Here is a 24,537-nt window from a genome sequence, read left to right as displayed (position 1 = left end):
CCAGCAGCCTTGGAGAGCAGCCAGAGACCTTTAAAGAGCCATCAGCCCAGCTCCCCCTCCCCACTCTCCACTCGCCAGCTTTTAGTCCTCAGTATCCAGGGACAGTCTGGCAACTGGAACTTTGTGTTCAGCTGACGAGCATGTGCAAATGACAGTTTTGGCTGTCAAGGAGCTTATTACCTAAGCGAGGAGCTTACATATTTATGAGCTGACAGCTCAGATTTGTGGCTTTGCAGTATTCCTCAATTTCCCTCTAGAATAGCCAATAGGTGTAGGGAGGCCTGCAGGCTCATTACTTCACCCTACATCTCCAGCCCAGCACCAAGATACAGCCAGTGGCTCATTTGTGGAGACATCGAGGGTCAGCGGAAAGTGAAAAATGAGCTTGCACAACTCCTGGGCTGGACCTGAAGAGGTGAAGGTGAATAATAGACCCACAGTGCACTCAGTCTAATGGCAAAGGCAGCTGCAGTGGGGCTTTTCCACAGATATATGTACGTGTGTGTGTGTGTGTACACACACATAGTATGAATATATACATCTCTGTAGAGTTGTCTGTTAACAAAGCACACTTATGGACATGATCTCATCACCTCTAGCCATCTTATGGCTCTGCATCAGGACTGGTCGTTAAGAATAACTATTTCTGTTAAACATGCTTTCTTTTCCTCCTGCCAAAAAAAAAAAAAAATTCTGAAGAAGAAACAGACCTAACACTAAGGCAGAGCTGCTTCATGTTGGGCCAGAGTTCAAGCACTGCTATGGGAAACTGTAACCTTCGGCGAGAGGGCTCAAGAAATACAGCAAAGTCCCGCCGGTAAGGCTGGAATCCAAACTCAAGTTTGTCAGGCTCCAAAGTCCCTACTCCTTCCTTGCCTGAGCTGCCTCAGTGATGAAGCTGATAAAATAAGTGATGTGGATTTTTCATGCTGAGGGCCCTTTTCTTCCTCTCTCTCCCCGCCTCTGCTCTGAGAACCCCTCTTGCATCCTCTCTGGCGGGGACCTGCCACCACCCGCTATTCATGCCCAGGAGAGTGAAGCCACACTGGGCTGCCCCCAGGGGCCAGGGGCTTTCAGAGCCTTATCTCTCCCTGTGGAATGAGAAGCCTGGTTGCTCACAGTCTCAAACATCAGAGCCTCTGGCCCACATAAAGCCCGTCCTGTTTCTAGACAAAGAATGGGTCCCATACTACGAGGACAGTACAAAAAAGAACACTGTTTTGTGTCACTAAAACTTAGGAATTCTAGGATCTGAGAGACCAACTTGAAACACTGGTACTCAAGGTACACTGTGCCTCCTACAAACCTAAAGCCCAATGCCATCTCTGCTCATCAAAGCCTTTCACATACATTCTTTCATTTTTTTTTTTCTTCCCTCAAGACCAGCCATGGAGGCAGCAGGACCCTTCACTCATCCTTTCACTTGCGCATCCACTCTGCAAGTGTTTATCAAGCAGCGACATGGTCTCGACACCAAACGAGGAGCTTCAGGCAGCAGCGTCCCTCTCCAGGCAATGACAGGGCTGCAAGGGGGTGGAGGGGGGTGAAGCCTCGTCCACGGGTTCATGGGAACTGCACAGAGTCGGGGGTCCTGACCTGGCATGAGGGATCAGGGCAGATCTCATAGAAGAAGAGAAGAAAGGAATTAGCCAAGAGTAGGAGGGGAGGACGGCGGCTGCCTGAAGCAGCATGAATTGAGGTGTGGTGAGCAACGGAGCAACCTGTTTAGGGACAGGGAAGAGTGTCAGTAGGGCCAGGGTGATGGGAAGGGGTGATAATGTCCTCGAGTTTACACAGCGATTACTAACAGAGCTGGAAGAAAACACCCAGGTCTTGACTCTTACCCACTTCTCTTTATGTTCTATCATACTGTCTTCCTCAACATCCCCATCACTTAGGTCACGGGAACTCTATTGAAAACGTCTGACCGACAGGCCCACAGCTGACAGCAAAACGTGAGGACAGCATCCTCTCAAGGACGTGACCAGATGCCACGCTAAGTACCACGTGTCTTCATTTAATTCTCGCAAAACCTGATGAGATAAGTTGTGCATGCATTTTATTGGTGCAAAGAACAGAAGTTTAGAGAAGCTGAGCAATTTACCGGCCAAGGGCTCACAGGTACAGAGTAACTGTGGGTTCTACTGAAGGCAGATGTAAACTAAGAGTGGGTCTTCCGAGGACTCGGAAGGCAGCGAGAGAAGGCAGCTCCTTCCCGGCACCAGGAAAGCTTGCAGAGACAGCTTTCACCGGACAGCTTTCTTTACCACATTTATTATAGACACATTTCTCCCCTGCAGTCTCTCCCAGGCCTTGGGTGGGCAGGGGAGGTTAAGGATGGGCACGGTATATGAAGGGGTCATGGTTCTGCAGCGAAACGCACCACAGAGGTGAACACCCCCTGCAGTACAGGCGAGACAGGAGAGGAGCAAGTTCCTGAAGAGAAGCATCAGGTATAAAGCTAAGTCTTAATCAGTGCATTAGCTAAGTCTTAAGACATTAAGACAGTGCAAGAGCACAAACTAGATCCAGGAGAAGAGCGATGAGGACCCTAACAGAAGTTTTTTCCCGTAGTGACGGTGAGGAGGTGGTTTTAGAATCTTCCTTAGCTTCCACTTGTAAAGCAGAAGCCGTGGCCATGGAAGATGGGGACCTAGAGTTAGAGAATGGGGGAGCCGAGCAGAGAGAGAGGACAGACAGTGTGTCCTCAGCAAAGCTTTGCAGCAGAACCCCAGGGCCACAGTGAAGGCTCAGCTCCATCTGCAAGGTAGGGATCAGTTCAAGCTGATCTTAGCCATCTGGCGTTATCAATTTAGACCTTCTGGGCACTTAACAGAACTTTGCCTGACTCCTCAGAGACAACAGCTCCTTTCCTTTCTCTTCTTTCACCTTGACTTCCAGGTTTTTTGTTTTGTTTTGTTTTTAATTGCTCAGCAGTTTTACTGATGCCAATCAGCCGCCTCTCTCAAAGACTCTTTGCAGGTGTCAGCGTTACTAGCCCCCTTGCTCACTCACCACTATAAAGCTCTCTCCACCCGCCCCGAAAACCCTGCCCTCGGCAGCAGGTCCTTTTAACAGGATACAGGTGAGATTCAAGGGGGACACTTCTGAGGTGCAGAGAGCCTGGACTGGCAGAGAGGAGGAAGGCAGGAGGGGGACATGGGGATGGGACAGAGCTGCTGGCCCTAAGGGAACAGAAACGCAGAAGATGGTTTCTTATTGGCTTTTCTGTTTCTGGAGAAATTGCCCCTCCTTTGCTCAAAATCTAAAAGCAGTGGGAAAGAATCGATCTCTACAAGCCCAGGAAGGCAATGATCAGTGTCTGCTTTAACAGGAAACTAAAACTAAGGATGAGAACTGGAATTGGGGTAAGAGAGCTATTCCATTTCGAGTCTGACCTTGCTTTTCAATGATTTTCCTTTTCCCTTCAGGTTTTGCTTTAGGTTTTTTCAGTCTCCCCCTACCCCAAACCTCTTCCAGATGCACAAGCCTGCCAGAATCCTTATAAACAAGAAACCCAAACAAAACAGCACCAGATCGAAAGCATTTCCCCTATGATACTACCCCTTCATGTGCAGAGGCACTCACGTGACGCTGCCAACATGTGTTTTCTGTCTCAGATTTCCCTTGATAACAAAGGACACATTTTAAAAGGCGTGGCCCTAGGTATATGTGGCCAGCAGGAATCCGAGAAGAGTGGGAGGATTTCCTTTGGTTTTAGGCCGATCCCCTCAGGTGCCCAGTACTGCAGCCCTTGAGGCTGCAAAATGCCCGTCAATAAAGTTAGCAACACTCTGGGTCAGGTTTACAAGATATGATCTCATTCAATGGCTCATAGAACTGATTTAATATTCAGGAATCAACTGAGCTCATTCAATTCCAAATTTGGCAGCCTTGTGTGTTGCATTACAGTACTTCCTCTGTCCAGAGCTGGGCAGGGCATGCTAAAGGGAATCTTTAGAAAGGTCTTTCATGAGGTTCCAAGACTCAGAGGCAGGACGGGCGCTGGGAGACAGGCAGGGGCAAGGGCTACAGTGTGGATGTGATGGATGAGAAAGGCAAAAGATCACTCAGAAAAGCTCTTTACAGTGTCCCTGGTAGAAACCCCTCTTCCAAATAACTAAGCAAGTTTTAAGCCAGACATATTTGTAATAACACTACTGTATAGACTCCAAGAGAAAAAGTTTCAACTGGTCATAAAAATGTTAGCAATCTGTTTTGATGTTCTTACCTAAGTGGTTTATGATCTTAAAAGTTTCCTTTAAAATGCTGTTTTCTTAAATCAAGAAAGTTTAAGTTACTCTTTCTATACAAAACTAGCCTCGTTACAAATCCTGAAGCAAAAGCAAATCATCATCTTTAATTTCCATTTCTAATCTTCTAGAGAGCTGTTACTCTGTCCTGTGAAATGGATGGGTTTTGGTCTTAAACTTACTTGTTGTTCCCACCTTCCCACCCCAAATACTGGGAGTTAAGTGCTTAAATCAAGCCCTGGCACAGAAAAATGGAATATCTTCTGACTGGCATTGACTGGCAGTGAGTGCCTTTCAAATTGCCAATGTCATACAGCCACAGGGTGACCAGACATTACGTTCCAGACTGGGAGGGGTTCTGTCTCAAGAAAAGCTGAAATGGAAGGTAAATACAGTCAACAATTAACATTAGGGGGGAAAAAAATCCATCTCACATTTATGTAGCCAGAAAGAAGCTATTCTGAGAGCCACAGGCTAACTTCATTTTTATGATCCCGTGAAGACAGCACATGTCAATTTCGTCTTTGATTCTAAAATGAGCCAATGTCAATTTTTTTAGCACCTCTGAACAAGTCTGATTATAGCAATGATTGTCAGTTCAAATCCCTGGTTCATTTATTTCCCATTTTAGCCTCACCCTCTGGGGGATGTTTGTAGATTCTCTGTGGGCAGTTTGCGTGTCTCACTTGATATAGCTGACGTATTCTGCAAGTCGACTGAACAAGAAGAAAGCTCATATAAGCTGGACCCTCCTAACTTCTAACTTCTCTATACTTGATACATTTTATTCTTCACTTTTCTCAAAAGGAAATTCACCGGAAAAGCTAAAGCAAAAAAGAAAAGAGCAACTAAGACAGACCATCTAACTACAGGAATATAACTGTTACTTACACCGCTTTCCAATCCATCATCATTGATAAATCATGGCTAAATAATCAAGTGCAGAATCCATTTCTTCATATCTGTTAATAAATAGCTTCTCTCAAATGTCTCTCGCAGATCGGGGGCCATCTCAGGAGGAAGTAAGAGAGTGCGAAGGTGAAGGAGGAAAGGCTGGGAAATTCTAAAATCCATGGGGGTCTGGGAATTCTCAGAGCAGACCCCGGTGAAACATTCCTGTGATTCCAGCCTTTGGCTAAACCAGGATCCCAGCCTCTCTGAGCGTCCAGCCACCTTCCTGGTCCAGCTTAACCCCTGCTCCAACATTGCATTTCCCTCCAAGAACACTGCATTGATGGACGAGGAACCCACGGGATCCTGCCAATCCACAAACACAAGCACGCTTCTCAGGGCAAGCCGCTCCAGTTTCTCTCTTGTCTGCTATCTCAGAGAGAGGGAGGGAGGGAGGGAAGAGCAGAGGCAGGCAGGGAGGGAGGGGGAGAGAGAGAGAGAGAGAGAGAGGGAGAGAGAGAGGGAGGAAAGACAGGAGCTTTACAAAAAGAGAGCAGCACAGAGAGAGACACTTGCTAGAACTCCCATTAACCCGCAGTAGCTGAGGAATTTTCTGAGCACAGCAGCTGCAAAACAGACTCTCAAAATCAAGTGTTTAAAATCTTTAATTATACATCCATACACACATTTGATGCAGACAAAGCCGGGAGAACCAAGGTTCTGGGTCTGCAAGTGTGACTGTGCAAGTAAACACTTGTAGACAAACAGATGCAAGCATGCGTCCCCACGAGAATCATATTTCCATGCATATATTTCAGTGAAAATGTCTAGTCTCACAGTTTACATGTCTTGAAACTATTCAAATATTCTCAGTGATGGAAGTGCAAATCAGACCAACAGTACTCTTTGCCTCTGATGGCATCCCTGAGCACACCTTCCCCAGGTTTTTAGGGGTGGTTTCTGTTTCTTTTTTCCTGCTTCAGGAAAGAAGCCCCCAAAAGGAAGAGGACAGGAGGCGAGGCAGGGGTTTTCAGCTTGACTGTCAACTTCGTGTGGTGGTTCCTTTGTTTGGGGGCACTCTGCAGACAGAGTCCAGACACACTGTGCCTCAGGCGGGGAGCGGCACGGAGCAGGGGCGTGACACACACGTGGGGCTCTGCAGACGGCCAGGGACAGGAGGAGACGTATGAGGAGGAAGAAGCAATAGCAAGCGGGGAGCTGAAGCAGGCGGTAGACGTGAGGAAGGGGCAGCCTGAAGGTGGACGCACAAGACCATCTCCAACCACTTCCTGAATTTCTCTACAAACCTCCCCTCTCCACTCAAGAAATCCCTTCGCCATGTTTCTCCGAGAGTCCCAATCACCTGCATTAGAAATACCTGGTGACAATGTTAAAATGCAGATCCTGGGACTCTATCCTGAAGGTTCCGATTGAGCAGCTGGGGACCAGAATCTACCTTTTTTAAAATTAATTTTTGTTGGCGTATAGTATACTTTGGCCACCTGATGCAAACGGCTGACTCATTGGAAAAGACCTTGATGCTGGCAAAGACTGAAGGCAGAAAGAGAAGAGGCAACAGAGGAGGAGATGGTTGGATGGCATCACTGATTCGATGGACATGAACTTGGGCAAACTCTGGGAGATGATGAGGGACAGGGAAGCCTGGCGTGCTGCAGGCCATGGGGTTGTGAAGAGTTGGACACGACTTGGCCACTGAACAACGACAACAACGTAGTCGCTTTACAATGTTGTATTACTTTCAGCTGCACGGCAAAGCGTAGTGTAAGTATATGTATAGCTGATTCACTTTGCTATTCAGTAGAAAGTAACACAATATTGTAAAGCAACACCCCAGTGTATAAGTAGAGTTCCCTGTGCTATACAGTATGTCCTCAAAACAAATATCATATATTAACACATACCTGCAGAATCTGCATCCTAACAAGCCCACAGCTGATCCTGATGCGGACCAGACTTACTGAGGATTCATTTCTTCGTCAGTGTAGAGTGAGTACATGAGTGAATGGAAAAGTGAACGAAATGAGAAGAGGTCCGGATGGGAGACCTGTGAGAACTCGAACACTGATGGAGGGCTGGGGACAAAGGAAACAGTGTGCAGCGGGAGTGGTGAGAGGGCACCCAGGAGAGAGCGGTGCCAGGGAAACAAAATGTGAGCCAGGAGAAGGAGCGACTTGCTTCCTTTCCAGATGCCCCATGCTTTTCACAGCTCTGCGACTACACACGCTGTTGCCTTTGCCAAGAATTCGCTTCATCCACAGACCAACCATCCCTTCAAACCCGGTCCGCATCTCATCTTTTCTCTCTTGCCCAGCTGCTGCTACTAAGTCGCTTCAGTGGTGTCTGACTCTGTGTGACCCCATAGATGGCAGCCCACCGGGCTCCCCCATCCCTGGGATTCTCCAGGCAAGAACACTGGAGTGGATTGCCATTTCCTTCTCCAATGCATGAAAGTGAAAAGTGAAAGTGAAAGTGAACGTGAAGTCATGTCTGACTCTTCGTGACCCCATGGACTGCAGCCTACCAGGCTTCTCCGTCCATGGGAGTTTCCAGGCAAGAGTACTGGAGTGGGGTGCCATCACCTTCTCCGCTCTTGCCCAGAGGTAGGTAATAATCCCATCACATTTTGTTTATACTTCTTACTGTAAGTACCTTCATATCTTGACGTTATGCATCAGCTTCTTTCTTAGTAGATGATGGTGAGTTGTTTTATGGAAACCAATGATCTCTCAATCATTATATACATCCCTAACTTTTGGATACAAAGTAGGTACCCAATAAATGTGCATTCATTAAATGGCTAAACATATCATAAGAGTATTTCTTAACCTGGGTGGTTGTTACACAGATGTTTGCTCTATTGGTCTTTAAACTGAGCATCTATCCACATTTCACATATTATTTTGTATGCAAGATACACTTAACGATAACATTTTTAAATGAGTCGTAACAGCTGGGATTTGGTCCAAAAGTTAGGTCTTAATGAATAATAAAGAGAAAAAATTGCAAAGAGCTAACCTAAAACAAAAGTTAATAGGAGGGGGGAAAAAAAAAAAACCCAAAGAAAGCACCAGAGTGAGTGAACCCAGTAGAATAAGCAATAGAGTGGAGGTGGGTTTTGATAAACTGATGGCTTTGGGGCTCAGAAAGGTGTCACACTTGTAAGCAGTGGTGGCAAAGGGGTGTTCTTACAGAGATGGGTTACACGAAGTGGGAACAGAGCTTGCACTAAGTCTCCTCGAGAAGGACCACTTAAATTAACAGAGAACAAAATCTCTCATTTACTTGACTTAAAAGGTTTGGAGGAATTATAAATTGAAAGTTAGGAATTATAATAATAATGAATGAATGAATGGATATATGAATGAATACATGGTTGGATGAATGGATGGATGGATGAATGGATGGATGGATGGATGGATGGGGTGCTAAGGCAAAAGGGCCCACAACAACTCTGGGTAACATCACTATCTAAGGGGCATTTTAAATGCTGTTTAATAGTTTTTAAAGTGTTTCATTTGGTAACAAGATCCCATGTATAGCTGAGGAATCATAGATCAGAAAAGTTAAATGACTTGCTCTTAGTACACAACTAATAACTTCTAGAGGGAGATCTAGAATCCAAACCTTTCCACAGGTAATCTGCTGCATTTCCCCTTATACTGAATTAAGCCCCAACAGGTGAATGTGATCATTAAACTTGGTAAACAGAAATGGAAATGAAAATTACTCCCAAGACTCCATCTTGAAGCACAGTGGAGAAGCTATCTTGAGGACTGGTCTATCTGTCAAAACATCTGTTCAGCAAGCATCATATTCAGTATTACAGAGTTGGGACTCTCTAACCAGAAGTTTGAGACGGCCTGGCAGATGGTTGGGAAAGCTGCCGTCACCACTTGCCTCTTCACTATCTCTTAGTTCACCAGAAGGCTAGTGACCATGGGTACTGGACATGGAGATGTGTTCTCTAGATCTTTCTTCAAGGGAGGTCTTGTTGCCCTAGCTGTGAGCAGTTAGCCTCTAGCTGTCAGCTCTTTTAGGATTTGCCTAGCTGCAGAACGCTGCTTTACCCAAATGCATGGCCTTCTCTGGGTCACCCACATTCCATGGTTGATGGGGGTTCAAGGACCCAGCCATCAAGTCCAGTACAGGTCTTCATGATGGCCATTTATGCTCCAGAGCTCCCCTGTGGTGTTGACTGAGGTTTTGTTTGGCAGCTTGACATTTTCCTCCATATAGTCCTGCATCCTCCTCCTCATTTCCACAGCCTTTAATCTCTAATAAGCATCCTGCATGGGCACATCCATCTCCATGTTGGCCTCCCAGAGACCCCAACCTGCAAGGCCAGAGGGGGAAGCAGCGCTGTCCTTGTGCTCCGTTTGGGCTTTACTCCCAGTGGTCTTTACGTACTCTCCTTTAGTGATGTCAAAGCTTCAAGGCAGTGACAGCTGACTCTTATGTCCTCACAAAAATGTCAAGCAACTGATTTTATCTCCAGGTCTCAGTTCCCTTATCTAGAGGAAATCAGAGGCTGTGGACCCTGGAGCCGACTGAGTGGCATAAGGCAAGTCAGAGCCCCTTCACCCAAAGCTGGTGGTGGTGGTCTTCCATTTCTAAGTTGTGTCCGACTCTTTGGTACTGCATGGGCTGTAGCCCGCCAGGCCCCTTTGTTCATGGGATTTCCCAGGCAAGAATACTGGAGTGGGTTACCATGTCCCTCTCCAGGGGATCTTTCTGACCCAAGGATCAAACCCACATTCCTGGACTGGCAGGCAGATCCTTTGCCACTGAGCCACCTGGGAAGCCTTTAATCAGAGTAACTCTGCTTTTATGTTTTATATGTTGAGGATTTTATTTAAAATTGGAGCTTCACAGTTACACATATTTTTGAAAAACACTGGTTCAGCTGATCCCACAGATACCTCCCATTTGTAACATTCTATGATGCTTTGATTATCCTCCGAGACAACCAAATAAGTAGGATAATAACGCGTGTGTGTGTGTGTGTGTGTGTGTGTGTGTGTGTGTGTGTGTGTGTGTGTGTGTTAGGGCTTCCCTAGTAGCTCAGCAGGTAAAGAATCTGCCTGCAATGCAGGAGACCCTGGTTTGATTCCTGGGTTGGGAAGATCCGCTGGAGAAAGGATGGGTAGCCTATCTGCTCAGTCATGTCTGACTCTTTGCAACCCCATGGACTGTAGCCTGCCAGGCTCCTCTGTCCACAGAGTACTCCAGAAAAGAAACTGGAGTGGGTAGATATTCACTTCTCGAGGGGATCTTCCTGACCCAGGAATCAAACCCACGTGTCCCTCACTGGAGGTAGATTCCTTACCGTATGAGCCACCAGGGAATCCCAACAACATGGTACCTAAGATGCTCCAGTGATTTGGAAAAACAAATCAACACACATATAAAGCCAAGATATAGATTAAGAGACAGACACCAAATAAGTCTGAATTCTAGTTTACTGGACAGATCGGGAACTATAAAGTGGTGATGGAATAAAGAGTTTCCCCAGGGATTTGGAAAATGTATTAGTTTATGGGGCTATCAGAAGGATTTAAGACAGCAAAGTAAAGGAAACAGCTTTCATTTAAGTGCACCAGATTCCCTGCCTGTAGTGTGCAGGCATCTCCTCCTTCTGAGCCCCAAACACAATAAGTCAAATGTGTGACGAAGGCCATCTTGGAGGACTCAAGAAATTAGGCCCCACTGTTTCTGCAGTAGGCCTGAGAGAGTGATTTCCTTATTCCCTCTTATAAGGTAATACCATTCCAATGAAAATAACTGAAAAGAAAAGGAAATCTAAGCTGTTAAAACTCTAGTGACATATTCTGTATAAAAATGTATATGTTCACATGCCAGGAAGAGGGTTTAATGGTTATCAAATCATTATAAACTATGCGGGGAGGGGGGTGGAAACAAGTCTAAAAAGAGAATTATACCTAAATTACCTGTGAATTTCCCTGTGGGAAATACCAAACATATGAAAATCCTTAATCATTCAAAGACACTCATGCTAATATAAAGCATATGCATTCTGGAAATGTGATGAAGTGATGGTTAAAAAGTAAGTTATGTTCCTGGACATGCTGTGCCACAAAATCTACACCTTTTCTGAGTTTTTATTTGGTTATTATTTTCAAGATCCCTGTTATTCATATCTGGAAAAGAAAGTGACATACAAATCAAGGGACATTATAATATATGATGAGAGTTGTACATAGAGCCTTGTGTACAGTCCTCTCCACATTCAAAACTTCAATTGCCCACAAGTGTGGATCCTGAGTCTGCTAATGAGAAAACTCTACCTCACTATTTGGGCTTCCCTGGCGACCCAGCAGTAAAGAATCTGCACACAATGTGGGTCCAATCCCTGGGTCGGGTAGATCCCCTCTCATAGGCTTAGACACGACCATGCTTGCCTGGCAACCCATTCCAGGATTCTTGCCTGGAGAATCCCACGGACAGAGGAGCCTGATGGGCTACAGTCCATAGGGTCACAAAGAGTCAGACCCGACCGAAACAACATAGCATGCATGCACATCTTACCGTGTGGAGCAGTCAGGCAGGTAGGCGCGGGTATAGCTTTTTCTTTTTTAAACAATACTATGAGTTATTGCTTAATTTCCCAAGGTTAAAACATTATGCAGTTCACCCTTCAGTAGGAAGTTAAGGATTGGCTCATTTAAGATATTTAAATTTTACAATTTCTTCTGTAGCCTCCTGTAGTCTTTTGTGCTCCATGTTTTCCAAGCCCCCTCATCATGAGATGGGGACAGCCCAGACCACAGGTATAATTTCAACTGAGGAGAGGAGGGAGGGAAAGAGCAGAGAGAAAGGTAGGGAGAGGGCAGTGCACAGGGAGGCAGATGGGGAGTTGGAGAGGAAGCCCTAGCACCAGCCGTCTGTGCCCAGAAAAGCAGAGAAGCCACGGTGGGCAGAAGCTCCCCAAAAGACCAGGCTCAGGGCCTCCTGTCTCCCCATGGCTGAAGCCCTGCCTTCTTGGCCTGTCCTCACCAGCCATGCTCAGACAGTGTGCAGACGGGACGGGACAGCTCTGAAAGCTTGAATATTGCTCTTTTATTAAGGAACCTCTAGGGATAGAAGGGAGAAGGCAATAGAAACCCACTCCAGTACTCTTGCCTGGAGAGTCCTGTGGACGGAGAAGCCTGGAGGGCTGCAGTCCATAGGGTTGCTGAGGCTCAGACACGACTGAGCGACTTCACTTTCACTTTTCACTTTTATGCATTGGAGAAGGAAATGGCAACCCATTCCAGTGTTCTTGCCTGGAGAATCCCAGGGACGGGGAAGCCTGGTGGGCTGCCTTCTATGGGGTCGCCCAGAGTCGGATATGACTGAAGTGACTTAGCAGCAGCAGCAGCAGGGATAGAAGAAAATGACCAGAGCAGGGCCAGGTTCCTTTCCCTGGGAAGCTCTTATACCGGCTGCATTTGGCCACTCAGGAGAGGACCACTGGCAATCCTCTGTAGAAAACCTTTGGACACACCTCTGGCGAATGCGTGGGGTGGGCCCAGGTAGAGTCACATGATGTCAAATCCCACAGTATAACAGCTGAATCGGCCTAGGAAAACTACAAGAGCTGTACAGAAGAGCTGTGCTGTGCTCAGTCACATCCAACTCTTTTGCAACCCCATGGTCTGTAGCCTGCCAGGCTCCTCTGTCCACGGGATTTTCTGGGCAAGAATATTGCAGGTTGCCATTTCCTCCTCTAGGGGATCTTCCTGACCCAGGGATCGAACTCTCATCTCTTGTGGCTCCTTCATTGGCAGATTCTTTTACTACTGAGCCATCTGGAAAGCCATAGGAGAAGAGATCGACGTTCAAACCTTCACAAGGCAAGACAGCCACCTTGCAGCAAACCCAAGAGTAAAGCTCCCCAGTCCTCACTCCAAATCCACCCATCCATCCAGGGGTTGAAGCAGCCCTATCACCAGGGAGCCTTCTCTCCTGGACAATGATTGCTCTGCAGATGAGTGGGGCTCTGAGGCTTTGATCTTCAGTTTGGTGGACTTAAGAGAGGATTTTCATCCCTCAAAAGAACTGAGGAATTCTCTCCATAGAATGGATTTGAGAACAGAGATCTTTTGTTGAAAATAGTCAGAACATCAAACATTTTTTAAAATGAAAGGTCAAATACCTCTGATATTTAGTTAGATCTGTGGGGGGGGAGGGGAAAGGAAGTGCTTTCAAGAATGTAGGTGCTGAATTTGGGAAAAGCCAGTATCTTAAAAATTCACTCGACATGTGGTATATATGGGGTGGTCAGCACCACCCAAAGAGAGCATGCAAATTTTGGCACCTTACAAAAATTAAAATCTAATTCATACCATACACAGCCAAATAGTCATGAAAGCTGTGTGTTAATTAGATATACGCATGAGGGAAAATGATACATGAAAATCTAGATGTAATGTTTAAAAGACAAATTAGAATAATGCATGTGTAGTTTGAAAAGAGCTTAGCATGAAGTTCTTTTCCAATTAATACAGATAGGTTTTCAGGGAGACCTCCCTGAGGACAAGGAAGGATTTGGTACCAAAAGATGCTTACTCCTTGGAAGGAAAGTTATGACCAACCTAGACAGCATATTGAAAAGCAGAGACATTACTTTGCCAACAAAGGTTCGTCTAGTCAAGGATATGGTTTTTCCTGTGGTCATGTATGGATGTGAGAGTTGGACTGTGAAGAAGGCTGAGTGCCGAAGAATTGATGCCTTTGAACTGTGGTGTTGGAGAAGACTCTTGAGAGTCCCTTGGACTGCAAGGAGATCCAACCAGTCCATCCTGAAGGAGATCAGCCCTGGGATTTCTTTGGAAGGAATGATGCTGAAACTCCAGTACTTTGGCCACCTCATGTGAAGAGTTGACTCATTGGAAAAGACTCTGATGCTGGGAGGGATTGGGGGCAGGAGGAGAAGGGGACGACAGAGGATGAGATGGCTGGATGGCATCACTGACTCGATGGACGTTTGTCTGGGCGAACTCCAGGAGTTGGTGATGGACAGGGAGGCCTGGCATGCTTCGATTCATGGGGTAGCAAAGAGTCGGACGTGACTGAGCAACTGAACTGAACTGAACTGAACTGAACGTCCTGTGTTCTTTCCTCCCTCTGTCATTTCACTTCTCTTTCCTTATCCAGAGGCATTTCTGCATGCTCAGGTTATGTGTGTGCTAACTCACTTCAGTCGTGCCCGACTCTTTGCAACCCTATGGACTGTAGTTTGCCAGGGTCCTCTGTCCATGGGATTCAATAGTCAAGAATACTGGAGTGGGTTGCCAAGCCTCACTACAGGGAATCTTCCTGACTTAGGGATCGAACCCATGTCTTCACTGGCAGAGAGTTTCTTTACCACTAGCGCCACCTGGGAAACCCAAATGTCTATAATCATAACTACTATTTTCATTCATTCACTCATTCAATTAAACAAGTATGCACAAAGGGCCTGGAACAAGACCGACCTAGTTTTGATCTTCTGCAGTCCAACATAAACTAAGCTCATGGTTTCCAGAATAATTTTTGCTCCTTCTTTTTAAACATAACAGCCCCATACTCTACCTTGTTCTCGAAAAAAATGTAAGAAAGTACATGTTTTATCTAGTTTTTTATTAACTTTAAAATCTCTTGTTGGAAGAAATCATCCTATAATGACCTTTCATATCAAGTATAAAACAATATTATAAAACAATAGACAAAATGACCTTCTTATGAGGAAAGCAAAATGCAGTTATCTGTCCTGGGTCTGGAGTTCTTCTCCTCTGAAGTGCATGCTACCTTAGTTGGATCCTCAATGGTTAGATGCTCGGAGGACTGTATCGAGGTACAGCTGGCATCCTATGCACGTGCAGGGCAGCAGCTACCAAAATATCAGGGAAACACAATGTGTGCGTGATGAAGCAATTGCTCGTTCTAAAGAGAGAATTGTAGCTGGGCCAAATTTAGCAAAAGGCTCAACAATCCTCCATTTGTGCGTTGGTAAAGGAACAGCATTATTTTGGACTGCTAGATGCCTCTAAATATCTGGCTAGTCTTAGGAAAAAAAGACAATCGTTGATACTTCAGTTCACAAAATCTAATTCTGATATGAATTCTAACTCCTAGCGCAGTATGGCAATTATCCTCTCTTTAAAAAGTTCTCTATAGATAAATATGAATCGCCACAAAATCTTTGTATGCTAAAGCAGGATTATCACCTCATTTTAGATGCCAGAAAAAGAAGAAATTTACTCCACTTGCATTTATAAAATCATAAAACAAGTGACGAAGAACTCTAGCATCAAACTAATCTAGGTTCAAATCTCTCAGTACAGCTAAAAACAAGCAACCCCCACAACAGATACTGAACAGCACTTGCCATGTGCCAGGCCCTGTCCAAGGGCTTTATGTGTGTCCGTTTATTTAATCCTCATCACAACAGCTATGTACCTACCATGCAGGTGGCTCAGTGGTAAAGAATCTGACTGCCAATGCAGGAGACACAGGAGACTCAGGTTCCGTTTCTGGGTTGGGAAGATCCTCTGGAGGAGGAAATGGCAACCCACTCCAGGATTCTTGCCTGGAAGATTCCATGGACAGAGCAGCCTGGCGGGCTGCAGTCTATGGGGTCACAAAGAGTCAGGTGCAACTGAGGGACTGAGCACGCACACATGCAGAGCTCTGTGTAGTACATAACATTATTATCTGTATTCCACAAATGTGGAAATGGAAACATAAATAAGCTAAAAGCTTTTCTCCAGGTCACACAGCTAAGTGGCAAAGCCAAGATGCAGACACACTCGATGTGGTTTTAGAGTCCCCTCCATCAAACATTGCACTAGATTGCTTTGTATAAATTATTGAAGTCCTCTAAGCTACTGTTTTATCTGTGAATAACGGTACTGACCTCAAGGATTGCCAGGATGTCTAAGATAAAGCAACTAAAAGTGCCTGGCAGGCACATCACATATGCCTAGTCTCTATTTTAATTGTTGGGCAGTGCCCAATCCCTCCTCAACACCTTGCCTCCAGTGGGCTAAGTAGTTCATTCTTCCTCTAGGAATATCTATAAGTGATCTGACATTGCCTGCCGTCCTTTCTGGGCTCTGGAGATATGAAATCACAAAGTCCTAGGCTGGATGTAAAGATTCCTCTTCAGTCATCAAGGGGAGGAGGTGGCATTTCAGCTCCAGAAAGAAAGAAGCCCAAGCTGTTGAAGGAAATGAATTTCACCTTTATCCTCACCCTGACTTTTGTGTAAGACTGTTGTTCAGTCACTCAGTCATGTCCAACTTTTTCAGACCTCAAGGACTACAGCATGCCAGGCTTCCTGTCCTTCACCTTCTCCCAGAGTTTGCTCAGACTCATATCCATCAAGTCGGTGATGCCATCCAACTATCTCATCCTCTGTTGTCCCCTTCTCCTCCTGCCTTTAATCTTTCCCAGCATCAGGGTCTTTTCCAATAAGTCAGTTCTTCACATCAGGTGGCCAAAATATTGGAGTTTCAGCATCAGCCCTTCCAATGAATATTCAGGGTTGATTTCCTTTAGGATTGACTGCTTTGATCTCCTTAAGATACAAATCAATTAATTCATCCCATTCTTATTCAGCATCTTGCCATCCTGAGGTCCCTTCCCAACTCTTCAGAATTCCCTCTCTAATTCAACTTGGCTTTTCAAGTTGGCCAGGAGCCAGCCCTCGCCTGTGTGAAGTCTGAATGCTACGTAAGCTACCTTGTCTTGGATGTTCTTCTGAGAGTTTGGGAGTTTTTGACAAGTTACTGGCAAAAGAAGAAGACGCTCCTGCCAATTTGCTTCAGGCACCGAGCATGTTCACAGGTATCATACCAGGTGTTATTAATATGTTATTTACAAGAAACCCAGTGTTCAACCTATTGTTGGGGTTATAGAGTGTTACAGTTTTTGTACTTAGGAAAGCAATGTATTTTTTCCAACTCAGAAAGCTTAGAATGTGTGAAGAACTCAGTCCTCAAATGTGAGATATATTTATGGCAAGAGAGTCTTAGTTAGGAATCAGGATGTGGACCAAATGATCAATACTCTTTCTTCAAGTCAAATAATCACTTTAGAAAGCTGAAGACTGGGACAAATGTCACTCTCAGGGCTGAGCTGGTCAGGCTCACAGGTGTAAGGTCAGCACCCTGGGGAAATGCCCTACTTTCTCAGTTCCCCAAAGTAAACCTCATACAACTTCATCCTAAGGAATTTCAGAACTGGAAGGAATGTTTCTGAATGTTCTGCTCTGGGGCTTAGAGAATGGATGTCTAAGACATGTAGTCCCCCAAACTGCCATATTCTTAGCAAGAGGGGGAGCCATCTATCTACAGTCTACTTAATGGCGTGCAGCCACCCAGGCGGAAACAGCATTGAAAAATCAAACAGGGGAAATAGTGATGTTCCTGCCGTGGCTAAGCCTCGGCAGAATCTTGAGGGAGGGAGAATTCCTTCAAGGAAAATGGCCTGGTCACACATTCCACACTGCTTACCTGGTGTGCATTATGGACTCCATGCTTTACCGGGCATCAGACCAACCAGCCTGAACACCAAGAGCAAAACCCCAACAAAACAAGGCTTCTGCCCAGTCTTCCATTCCCGCAGGCCCAGGACATCAACTGGTTAATCTGAAAGCCATATGTACTAACAAGCTATTTCCAAGAAACATGTGCTTTCTGAAGCAATGCTATCGTCTCTGCCTCCTGGGGTCATGGATTTATTTGTCAGTAAATTATAGAAAATCTGTGAGTGGAAACTTTTTGGATTACAAAAATTATACCACTGACAGTTACCTATTTATCTATGAGTCAGGCATGTACCCCCAGCTAATTTAGCCAGCTTAACTTGTCCAAAGAAAATAAAATCAGAAAACAATCTCTATTATTCTTAGTTCCCATGGAATATGGCAAGAAAAAGTCAGTATGAAGAAGGGATTGTATCTTCATCTGACTTTACTTCTAAATTCACTGTGCAGCCTTGGCTATATCACTTAGTCTATCTAGGCTGATTTATTTAACCTCATGATACTCTGATGATGTTGGATTAATCTAGATTATTTTTGTAAAGTGTTAGAACCTTCTCCCAGAAAGGATACACTCCCCACCTTTACACACACACATGTTACTATTATTTAGTGCTTTCTTACCTTTGCAATATGCGTCACTACTGAGGACACTGACTGAGAATTGTCTGCAGTTTAGAGCTTCCATACATCTTTCTCTCTGAGCACAGGTAACAAGAGCCACTGCTAGCACTGATACAAGATACTTGATATCGATAAAACCTGGTACAAAAATGCAGTGCGAGTTCTTTTTGCAGTAGTCATACAAGTTTGGCAACCTGCCATCTTGTGAATGTGACTGAGTCTGCTTCCCTTCAAGCACCTGCTTAGCCTCCTCTTCCCTCTTCCCTCACACACACAAACACACAAAACTTTGACTTTTCCACCACCGCACTTAATTACAGAAGGAATTCTGAAGAGTTGGGAAGGGGCCTCAGGGTGGCAAGATGCTGCATAAGAAGAGGATGAATTCACTGATTTGTAACTTACACAAGAGTCAGGGGGAAGATAAAGGTGAAACTCATTTCCTTCAACCAGCTCTGTCTCCTTTCTTCCTGGAGCTAAGCCTAGGACTTAGTGATATTACATCCCCAGGGACCCAGAAATATGGAGGCAAAGAAGAATGTGAGCCGGAAAAGGAAACGTTGGTAGGCAAGAGAGAGGAGTGAGGAGAGACCAGACTTGCTCTGCTTTTTCTGCCCGCTGCTCTCAGAGCTGCCCCGTGGACGCACAGAACCTCTAGGCAACGGGCAAGACGGGCCTTCCTCACAGGCAGCTGGCGAGGGCAGCTATTAAATTATTGAAAATTCCAGGCTGAAAGGAAGTCAAATATTAATGAGTATATTACTGAGAGGAAGAAAACTTGACAATCCACACAGATTTAAACTATTAATATCTCTTCCAGAAGAAAGTGCAGTGAACAAAACTGAACGCTGTCAGATATAGCTTCAAAGAAGCTGCCCCCTGCCCACACACGGGCTCTGTGAGAAGACTGCCCACGGCTGCACTTTCTCCCACCCTCGCTTTTGCTGGTGGCTGCTGTGGATAAACCGTTTTCAGTTATGGTTCACAAACTCTGTTTTCGGCATCTTCTTCCTCAACCCAGTTGCTTCTCGAGTGAAGGTTTTTGTTGGTGGAGTACATGATGGTATTCCACTGGCTTCTAATTAAGCACAAGGAGCCAACAGTGATAACCTTCACAGCCAGGCTGACTCATCACTTGGGTTGCCCCTGAGGTTTCTGATTCAATTTCCAGCTTCTCCAATCACACTAAAGCCATCGGGTTGAAAACATTAGAATATATAGCAGGGCAGCCCAGGTTCTCATCCCTCCTACCTCACTCGGCTTCTAGGAAGACTTCCACGTGGGAAAAGAGATACACGGGGAAATGAGAGAACGTGGCAATTTGATGGATAATAAATGATGTCTGAATGTTGAGAAGTCACTTTGGAAATTATATATGCATTATTTTCATATTTTTGTATGTTTTAGATGGATGAATAGAATATGATAGAACAAGTATGTTTTAAAATAGAATCAACTAAGCATTGCTTTTTATTTAATAATTGGAAATTTCACATAAAGCACTGGCATTACTGTAATCATCTCCATTCTTGTCCCTGCCAGCAATTTGCTTTAAAATATAGTCCTTCAGCATACATGGTGTGATATACATGTGAGTTAACATTAATTTACACTATAGGGAAAGTCAGTTAACATTAAAACTGTCTTAATCAGGAATACACACTTCAAGGATGATTGGTTAGCACTTCATCTGTTGAATTTTCATTATCATTGAATTTCAAAATATCTAATTTTCACTGAAATTTCTTCTTCAACCCATGGGTTATTTACAGGTGGATTGCTTAACTGCCAAACATTTGGGAATTTTTCTGTTTTCTTTGTTATTGATTTCTAGCTTAGCTTCTCTTTGGTCAAAGAAACATACCCTGAATGAATTTCGTCTTTGAAATTTGCCAAGATCTGCCTTATAAGCCAACAAATGGGTCAATTTTGGTAATATGGGAAAAGACTGTACTGTGTCAATACTGAGTGCAATGGTCAGTATATATCAATAAGGTAAAATAAATTAATGGCAATTGTTCAGATCTTTAGTCTTACTGAATTTTTGTCTGTGTGTTCTGTTATTTCTTGAGACAGTGGTGATTATGTCTCCCACCATGACTATGGATTGATGTATTTATCTTCTTTATTTTGTCATATGTTTGCTTTTTACATTTGGAGCCATGTTTTTAGATATATACAAATTTAGATTTGTAACTTTCCTGTGGCTTCATCCTTTAATTGTTATAAAATGTTTCTATGTATCTTTAATGATGATTCTTCGCTTAAAGTCTATTTTCTCTGACCTTAGTAAACTATACTATTTTATTTTGGTTAGTATTTATAAGATGTATCTCTGCTGCTGCTGCTAAGTTGCTTAAATCATGCCCAACCCCATAGACAGCAACCCACCAGGCTCCTCTGTCCCTGGGATTCTCCAGGCAAGAACACTGGAGTGGGTTGCCATTTCCTTCTCCAATGCATGAAAGTGAAAAGTCAAAGTGAAGTCGCTCAGTCGTGTCGGACTCTTCGCGACCCCATGGACTGCAGCCCACCAGGCTCCTCCATCCATGGGATTTTCCAGGCAAGAGTACTGGAGTGGGTTGCTATTGCCTTCTCTACCGTTTCTTTTATTTTCAACTTCTCTGTGTCCTTATATTTAAGAAGTGGCTTTCACAAGCAGTATATAGTTAGGCTTTTTTGTTCTTTGTTAATGTGGTGTGCCAATGATTATCATTTAGTTGGAGTAGTTAGTCAATTTCCATTTACCGATATGTTTGTTTCTACAGCTAGCATCTTACAATTGTTTTCTATTGGTCCACCCGCTGTTATTAAGTTCCCCTTTCTCTCCCTTTTCTTAGATTAACCAAGAATCTTTCATTCTATTTCCCCTTCTATGTATTATTCTACTAGTTACTCTAGAGATTACAATGCATGTCCTTGACTTATTATAGTATAGTAAAATTATGACTTTTAATACTTCCAGATGTTGCTGTCACCTTATAACACATGAACTCCATTTAGCCCTCTTCCACTTTTTGCATTATTTTGGCCATACATTTAGTTCTACATATATTTCAGACTCCATAAGATTCCATTTTTGTTGTTTTCTGTGATAAACATTCATTTATATTTGTCCATATATTTTTCTCAACATTTTATTCTAAAATAATATTTTTCAAAAATAAAAATGGAAGAATTACATAGTGAACAACCTCATTCAGATTTTGTAACCAACATTTTTCTATATTTGCTTTACCACTTATCTATTCACTCTCTATCCAGCCATCAACTCATTTTATATTTTTAATATATTTCAACTTAAGCACATATTCACCCTTTCTGTCACTCTCTATTTCCTCCTGCATTTCTGGGATCATTCTCTTTCTACCTGTAGAAATACTTTTAGTATTTATTTTAAGGTTAGAGTACTGGTGATTGATTCTTTCAAGTTCTGTTTGTTTTAAAATGTCTTTATTTCACATCAACTTCTCATGACTATTTTTGTTGCATTTATGAAACTTTAGCTTGGCAGTCATATTCTTTCAACCTGTTAATATGAATCCCACTGTCTTCTGGAGTCCATTGTTTTCTTCTGAGAAGTGAGCTATTGGTCTTACTGTTGCTCCTTTGAAATTAATGATTTTTTTTTTTTCCTGGCTATTTTAACAATTTTTCCCTTTGATTTCATTTTCAGCAGTTTTACATTTTATCCTAGTTGGGATCTGCAGGCTTATTGAATCCATGTTTTTGATCATTTTCAGAAAATACCATTCCTGCCCTATTCCTTCTCTTCTGCGAGGCCTATCACACATGATGTAGAATAACACGTTATATATATGTCTCTTGCGCTTTTTTCTTTTTTTTTTGTACTTTCATCCTTTTGCTCTCTGTACATCATACATCCACTTGAATATTTTCTACTGATCTGTCTTCCATTTTCACTAAATATTTCTTGTCATACATCTAATCTGCAGTTAAATACATCTATTGAGCTCTTAATATTTCATTTTTTAAGCTTCAGAATTTTCAATTTGTTATTTAACAATTCCAGTTTTCTAATGAAATTTAAAAAATTCCAGTTTTCTAATGAAATTCTTCATCATGTCATCTATTTTCTAAACATACCAATCAGAGTTATTTTAAAGTCTATGAATGATAACACCAATAAATGAGTCATTTATGGTTGGGAGTTTTTTCCATAGCATTTTTTTTCTTTTACTTGTTTCCTGGTATGCCTGGTCATTCTTTATTGAAAAAATTTATGAGAACTTTAGAGACTTTTAAATATACTCCCTTCTTTCAGCGACCCTCTAGTCAAGGCTATGGTTTTTCCTGTGGTCATGTATGGATGTGAGAGTTGGACTGTGAAGAAGGCTGAGCGCCGAAGAATTGATGCTTTTGAACTGTGGTGTTGGAGAAGACTCTTGAGAATCCCTTGGACTGCAAGGAGATCCAACCAGTCCATTCTGAAGGAGATTGGCCCTGGGATTTCTTTGAAAGGAATGATGCTAAAGCTGAAACTCCAGTACTTTGGCCACCTCATGTGAAGAGTTGACTCACTGGAAAAGACTCTGATGCTGGGAGGGATTGGAGGCAGGAGGAGAAGGGGACAACAGAGGATGAGATGGCTGGATGGCATCACTGACTCGATGGATGTGAGTCTCAGTGAACTCCGGGAGTTGGTGATGGACAGGGAGGCCTGGCATGCTGTGATTCATGGGGTCGCACAGAGTCGGACACGACTGAGCGACTGAACTGAACTGAACTGAACTCAGTGACCCTATCATCTAGCAGGCAGAATGAGAGGTGAACACCACAACCCAATCAAAGACTCACATTAGTTTTTGTATGGCTTGGTCTAATTTGAGTTTACCTTTACTCCTAGGGTGTAGCTCTCTAAAGATCCCAAAATGGTATCTGCTGGGGCCTCTTCTCCTTGAAGGGCTTTGCATGGCAATATTTTTTAGTCAGCATTGTGTGCTGAAAACTCTTCTATTCAGTTTTTGTTGTTTTTCTTTTTTTACCTAGCTCCTTAGTCTCTCCTTTCTGTACAGTAATATTTCTCAAATATAATATAAAGGAAATATACTGGAGTATCTAGCTAACTTTTCTGTAATTTCCTTCTCTCAGGCTTTTGACCTTTCAAGTCCTGTCTACCTTGAAAATTCTGAACTCAAATTCCCATGATATTGTCAAAAGGTCTGCTACATTCTCAGCAGATGACCTGAGAGAAAAAAGCATCTTCTCAACTCTCTGTAGTTCCCTTCTCTCTCAGATCTTAGTTACTCAAGTCCTATTGCCTTGGCAGCTCTCTGACACAACTCTGGCTCAGTAGGGGCCTTCCTCAACTTAGCATAAGCTGAGACCAGAATCTGTCCTGATTGGCCAGTGCCTATGACAGTCCAAGTTATTATCTGAGAGGCTCTAATTGGAAGGTAACAGTCCTGAAGCAGTTACTAAAATTGGTTTGGCTATCTTTATTACTGGTCAACTGCAGAGACACTGATAATTAAAGTAATGCAAGTTAGAAGTGGTTTATCTTTGGTGAAAATGATTGTGTTCAAAATATGTGGATTGGCTAGAAATAGTATGTAGGTACTCTTACACAAACAGTATGTAGGAATACAGCAAGCCAAAATAGCCTATAGATTAGAACTCCAATTGGTCTACTATTCAGATCCTTACACATGTATTTTTTTTGCCCAACTTTAACTAGATGTATCACACCGTCAGCCAAGAAATACACCTGCCTCTAGCGTATTTTATATGCAAGGTGCGGTAGGAGTCTGTACCTAAATGGACAAAGATGTAGCTCTTTATTACATTTACAGAATAGACTGAATCACCTTTTGCTGGCTTGCTAACACATGTTTATAACTATGGCAGAATCTAGTTTAAGATTTATTTTCTTCATAACATCACCTGGAAATGGTTTGTGGAAGGAAAGCTATGGACCCACTTACCTTGAACTATGGGAGGCTAACATATCTACCAAAAATAACTACAGTTAACCAAATCGGCCTAGGTCAGTTTGGAAAACATCCTTTGCTTCACAAGTCAGTGCAGAACTTTAGTGGCCATGATGGCTTTATCCTTTGCTCTGGCTTTTCATCTTTGTTTTTCTTTAAAAATATCACGTGAAATATGGTAATCTTGGCGTTTTTATGGCTCCATTTAACCACGTTCTCTTATTAGTTGCACACAAGAAGAACTGAGGTTCTGAAAGGTCTAAGTTGACAG

The 24,537-nt window shown here is 43.5% G+C and overlaps 1 protein-coding gene and 1 long non-coding RNA gene across 3 annotated transcripts in view; one reads left to right on the top strand and one right to left on the bottom strand.

Annotated features, from left to right (window-relative positions):
- Positions 1-24,537, bottom strand: part of KIF26B (kinesin family member 26B) — a 518,582-nt gene that overhangs the window by 177,939 nt on the left and 316,106 nt on the right. The window lies entirely within an intron of this gene.
- Positions 2,128-7,990, top strand: LOC147356787 (uncharacterized). 2 transcript variants are annotated; one of them, XR_015143528.1, is made up of 3 exons: positions 2,128-3,085; positions 5,253-5,544; positions 6,128-7,990. It is a non-coding gene; the product is annotated as an uncharacterized LOC147356787 (long non-coding RNA). The 2 variants fall into 2 exon arrangements; XR_015143527.1 differs by lacking the exon at positions 2,128-3,085 and adding an exon at positions 3,112-3,368.

Source organism: Bos grunniens, chromosome 16 (genome assembly GCF_055505025.1).
Source record: "Bos grunniens cultivar Pamir isolate PY7600 chromosome 16, Bosgru_T2T1.0, whole genome shotgun sequence".
In the NCBI taxonomy this organism is placed as follows: Eukaryota; Metazoa; Chordata; class Mammalia; order Artiodactyla; family Bovidae; genus Bos; species Bos grunniens.
Note: the sequence above shows the minus strand (reverse complement) of the source record. Positions and strands in the feature narration are given on the sequence as shown.